Consider the following 6770-nt stretch of genomic DNA (forward strand, 5'->3'; position numbering starts at 1 on the left):
CTGACACCCAGTAACACAGACACACACTGACACCAAGTAACAAAGACATACACTGACACCAAGTGACAAAGACATACACTGACACCAAGTCACAAAGACATACACTGATACCCAGGAACACAGACACACACTGACACCCAGCAGCAAAGACATACACTGATCCCCAAGTAACACGGAAACACACTGACACCCAGTAACAAAGACATACACTGATTCCAAGTCACAAAGACATACACTGATACCCAGTAACACAGACACACACTGACACCCAGTAACAAAGACATACACTGATATCAAGTCACAAAGACATTCACTTACACCAATTAAGAAAGACACACACTTACACCAAGAAACACAGACACTCACTGTCACCCAGAAACACAGACACACACTTACACAAAGTAACACGGACATACACTGACACTAAGTAACAAAGACATACACTGATACCCAGTAACACAGACACACACTTACCCCAAGTAACACAGATATACACTGGCAACAAGTAACAAAGATATGCACTGACACCCAGTAACACAGACACACACGGACACCAAGTAACAAAGACACACACTTACACCAAGTAACACAGACACACACCTACACCAAGTAACAAAGACAGACACTGATACCCAGTAACACAGACACACACGGACAGCAAGTAACAACGACACACACTTACACCAGGTAACACAGACACACACTGACACCCAGTAAAACAGACACACACTGACACCCAGTAAAACAGACACACACTTACACCAAGTAACACAGACATACACTGACACCAAGTAACACAGACATACAGTGACACCAAGTAACAAAGACATACACTGATACCCAGTAACACAGTCCACACTTGCACCAAGTAACACAGACACACACTTACACCAAGTAACAAAGACATAGACATACACCAAGTAACACAGACATACACTGACACCAAGGAACAAAGACATACAATTACACCAAGTAACAAAGACACACACTTGCACCAAGTAACACAGATATACACTGGCACCAAGTAACAAAGACATGCACTGTCACCCAGTAACACAGACACACACGGACACCAAGTAACAAAGACACACACTTACACCAAGTAACACAGACACACACTGACACCCAGTAACACAGACACACACTTACACCAAGTAACACAGACATACACTGACACCAAGTAACAAAGACATACACTGATACCCAGTAACACAGACACACACTTACACCAAGTAACACAGACATACACTTACACCAAGTAACAAAGACATACAATGATACCCAGGAACACAGACACACACTTACACCAAGAAACACAGACACACAATTACACCAAGTAACAAAGACATACACTTACACCAAGTAACACAGACATACACTGACACCAAGTAACAAAGACTTGCACTGATACCCAGTAACACAGACACACACTGACAGCCAGTTAGAAACACACACTGACCCCCAGTAACACAGACACACACTGACCCCCAGTAACACAGACATACACTGACACCAAGTCACAAAGACATGCACTGATACACAGACACACACTTATACCAAGTAACACAGACATACTCTGACACCAAGTAACAAAGTCATACACTGATACCCATTATCACAGACACACACTTCCATCAAGAAACAAAGACATACACTGATACCCAGTAACACAGACACACACTTAGACCAAGTAACAAAGGCATACACTGACACCCAGTAACAAAGACATACACTGACACCCAGTAACACAGACACACACTGACACCAAGTAACAAAGACATACACTTACACCAAGTGACAAAGACACACACTGACACCCAGTAACAAAGACATACACTGACACCAAGTCACAAAGACATACACTGATACCCAGGAACACAGACACACACTGACACCCAGTAACAAAGACATACACTGATACCACGTCACAAAGACATACACTGATACCCAGTAACACAGAAACACACTGACACCCAGTAACAAAGACATACACTGATACCAAGTCACAAAGACATACACTGATACCCAGTAACACAGACACACACTGACACCCAGTAACAAAGACATACACTGATATCAAGTCACAAAGACATTCACTTACACCAATTAACAAAGACACACACTTACACCAAGTAACACAGACATACACTGACACCAAGTAACAAAGACAAACACCGACACCAAGTAACAAAGACAGACACTTACACCAAGTAACAAAGACACACACTTACACCAAGTAACACAGACATACAATGACACCAAGTAACAAAGACAGACACTGACACCAAGTAAAAAAGCCATACACTTACACCAAGTAACAAAGGCAGACAATTACACCAAGTAACAAAGACATACACTTACATCAAGTATTTTGACATACACTGGCACCAAGTAACAACGACATACTCTGATACCCAGTAACACAGACACACACTTGCACCAAGTAACAAAGACATACACTGACACCAAGTCACAAAGACACACACAGACACCCAGTAACAAAGACATACACTGACACCAAGTCACAAAGACATACACTGATGCCCAGTAACACAGACACACATTTACACCAAGTAACACAGACATACACTGACACCAAGTAACAAAGACATGCACTGATACCCAGTAACACAGACACACACTTGCACCAAGTAACACAGACACACACTTACACCAAGTAACAAAGACATAGACAAACACCAAGTAACACAGACATACACTGACACCAAGTAACAAAGACATACAATTACACCAAGTAACAAAGACACACACTTGCACCAAGTAACACAGATATACACTGGCACCAAGTAACAAAGACATGCACTGTCACCCAGTAACACAGACACACACGGACACCAAGTAACAAAGACACACACTTACACCAAGTAACACAGACACACACTTACACCCAGTAACACAGACACACACTTACACCAAGTAACACAGACATACACTGATACCAAGTAACACAGACACACACTTACACCAAGTAACACAGACATACACTTACACCAAGTAACAAAGACATACAATGATACCCAGGAACACAGACACACACTTACACCAAGAAACACAGACACACAATTACACCAAGTAACAAAGACATACACTTACACCAAGTAACACAGACATACACTGACACCAAGTAACAAAGACTTGCACTGATACCCAGTAACACAGACACACACTGACACCCAGTTCGAAACACACACTGACCCCCAATAACACAGACACACACTGACCCCCAGTAACACAGACATACACTGACACCAAGTCACAAAGACACACACTGACACCAAGTAACAAAGACATACACTGACACCAAGTCACAAAGACATGCACTGATACACAGACACACACTTATACCAAGTAACACAGACATACTCTGACACCAAGTAACAAAGACATACACTGATACCCATTATCACAGACACACACTTACATCAAGTAACAAAGACATACACTGATACCCAGTAACACAGACACACACTTACACCAAGTAACAAAGGCATACACTGACACCCAGTAACAAAGACATACACTGACACCCAGTAACACAGACACACACTGACACCAAGTAACAAAGACATACACTGACACCAAGTGACAAAGACACACACTGACACCCAGTAACAAAGACATACACTGACACCAAGTCACAAAGACATACACTGATACCCAGGAACACAGACACACACTGACACCCAGTAACAAAGACATACACTGATACCAAGTCACAAAGACATACACTGATACCCAGTAACACAGAAACACACTGACACCCAGTAACAAAGACATACACTGATACCAAGTCACAAAGACATACACTGATACCCAGTAACACATACACACACTGACACCCAGTAACAAAGACATGCACTGATATCAAGTCACAAAGACATTCACTTACACCAATTAACAAAGACACACACTTACACCAAGTAACACAGACATACACTGACACCAAGTAACAAAGACAAACACCGACACCAAGTAACAAAGACATACACTTGCACCAAGTAACAAAGACACACACTTACACCAAGTAACACAGACATACAATCACACCAAGTAACAAAGACAGACACTGACACCAAGTAAAAAAGCCATACACTTATACCAAGTAACAAAGGCAGACAATTACACCAAGTAACAAAGACATACACTTACATCAAGTATTTTGACATACACTGGCACCAAGTAACAACGACATACTCTGATACCCAGTAACACAGACACACACTTACACCAAGTAACAAAGACATACACTGACACCAAGTCACAAAGACACACACTGACACCCAGTAACAAAGACATAAACTGACACCAAGTCACAAAGACATACACTTATGCCCAGTAACACAGACACACACTTACACCAAGTAACACAGACATACACTGACACCAAGTAACAAAGACATGCACTGATACCCAGTAACACAGACACACACTTGCACCAAGTAACAAAGACAGACACTGATAACCAGTAACACAGACACACACTTACACCAAGTAACAAAGGCATACACTGACACCCAGTAACAAAGACATACACTGACACCCAGTAACACAGACACACACGGACACTAAGTAACAAAGACACACACTGACACCCAGTAACACAGACACACACTGACACCCAGTAACACAGACACACACTTACACCAAGTAACACAGACAGACACTGATACCAAGTAACAAAGACATACACTGATACCCAGCAACACAGACACACACTTACACCAACTAACACAGACATACACAGACACCAAGTAACAAAGACATACACTGACACCCAGTAACACAGACACACATTGACACCCAGTAACACAGACACACACTTACACCAAGTATCACAGACACACACTGACACCCAGTAACACAGACACACACTTACACCAAGCAACACAGACATGCACTGACAACAAGTAACAAAGACATACACTGATACCCAGTAACACAGACACACACTTACACCAAGTAACACAGACATACACTGACACCAAGTAGCAAAGACATACAATGATACCCAGGAACACAGACACACACTTTCACCAAGTAACACAGCACACACTTACAACAAGTAACAAAGACATACTCTTACACCAAGTAACACAGACATACACTGACACCAAGTAACAAGACATACATTAAACAAAGTAACAAAGACTCACACTTACACCAAGTAACAAAGACAGACACTGACACCAAGTAACAAAGACATACACTGATACCCAGGAACACAGACACACACTTGCACCAAGTAACACAGACACACACTGACACCCAGTAACACAGACACACACTTGCACCAAGTAACAAAGGCATACACTGACACCCAGTAACAAATACATACATTGACACCCAGTAACACAGACACACACTGACACCAAGTAACAAAGACATACACTGACACCAAGTGACAAAGACACACTCTGACACCCAGTAACAAAGACATACACTGACACCAAGTCACAAAGACATACACTGATACCCAGGAACACAGACACACTCTGACACCCAGTAACAAAGACATACACTGATACCAAGTCACAAAGACATACACTGATACCCAGTAACACAGAAACACACTGACACCCAGTAACAAAGACATACACTGATACCAAGTCACAAAGACATACACTGATACCCAGTAACACAGACACACACTGACACCCAGTAACAAAGACATACACTGATATCAAGTCACAAAGACATTCACTTACACCAATTAACAAAGACACACACTTACACCAAGCAACACAGACATACACTGACACCAAGTAACAAAGACAAACACCGACACCAAGTAACAAAGACATACACTTACACCAAGTAACAAAGACACACACTTACACCAAGTAACACAGACATACAATGACACCAAGTAACAAAGACAGACACTGACACCAAGTAAAAAAGACATACACTTACACCAAGTAACAAAGGCAGACAATTACACCAAGTAACAAAGACATACACTTACATCAAGTATTTTGACATACACTGGCACCAAGTAACAACGACATACTCTGATACCCAGTAACACAGACACACACTTACACCAAGTAACAAAGACATACACTGACACCATTTCACAAAGACACACACTGACAACCAGTAACAAAGACATACACTGACACCAAGTCACAAAGACATACACTGATGCCCAGTAACACAGACACACACTTACACCAAGTAACACAGACATACACTGACACTAAGTAACAAAGTCATGCACTGATACCCATTAACACAGACACACACTTGCACCAAGTAACAAAGACAGACACTGATAACCAGTAACACAGGCACACACTTACACCAAGTAACAAAGACATACACTGACACCCAGTAACAAAGACATACACTGACACCCAGTAACAACGACACACACGGACACCAAGTAACAAAGACACACACTTACACCAAGTAACACAGACACACACTTACACCATGTAACAAAGACATACACTTACACCAAGTAACAAAGAAACACACTTACACCAAGTAACACAGATATACACTGGCACCAAGTAACAAAGACATGCACTGACACCCAGTAACACAAGCACACACGGACACCAAGTAACAAAGACACACACTTACACCAAGTAACACAGACACACACTGACAACCAGCAACACAGACACAGACTTACACCAAGTAACACAGACATACACTGACACCAAGTAACAAAGACATACACTGATACCCAGTAACACAGACACACACTTACACCAAGTAACACAGACATACACTGACACCAA

This window comes from Heterodontus francisci, chromosome 35 (assembly GCF_036365525.1).
Source record: "Heterodontus francisci isolate sHetFra1 chromosome 35, sHetFra1.hap1, whole genome shotgun sequence".
Taxonomy (NCBI): domain Eukaryota; kingdom Metazoa; phylum Chordata; class Chondrichthyes; order Heterodontiformes; family Heterodontidae; genus Heterodontus; species Heterodontus francisci.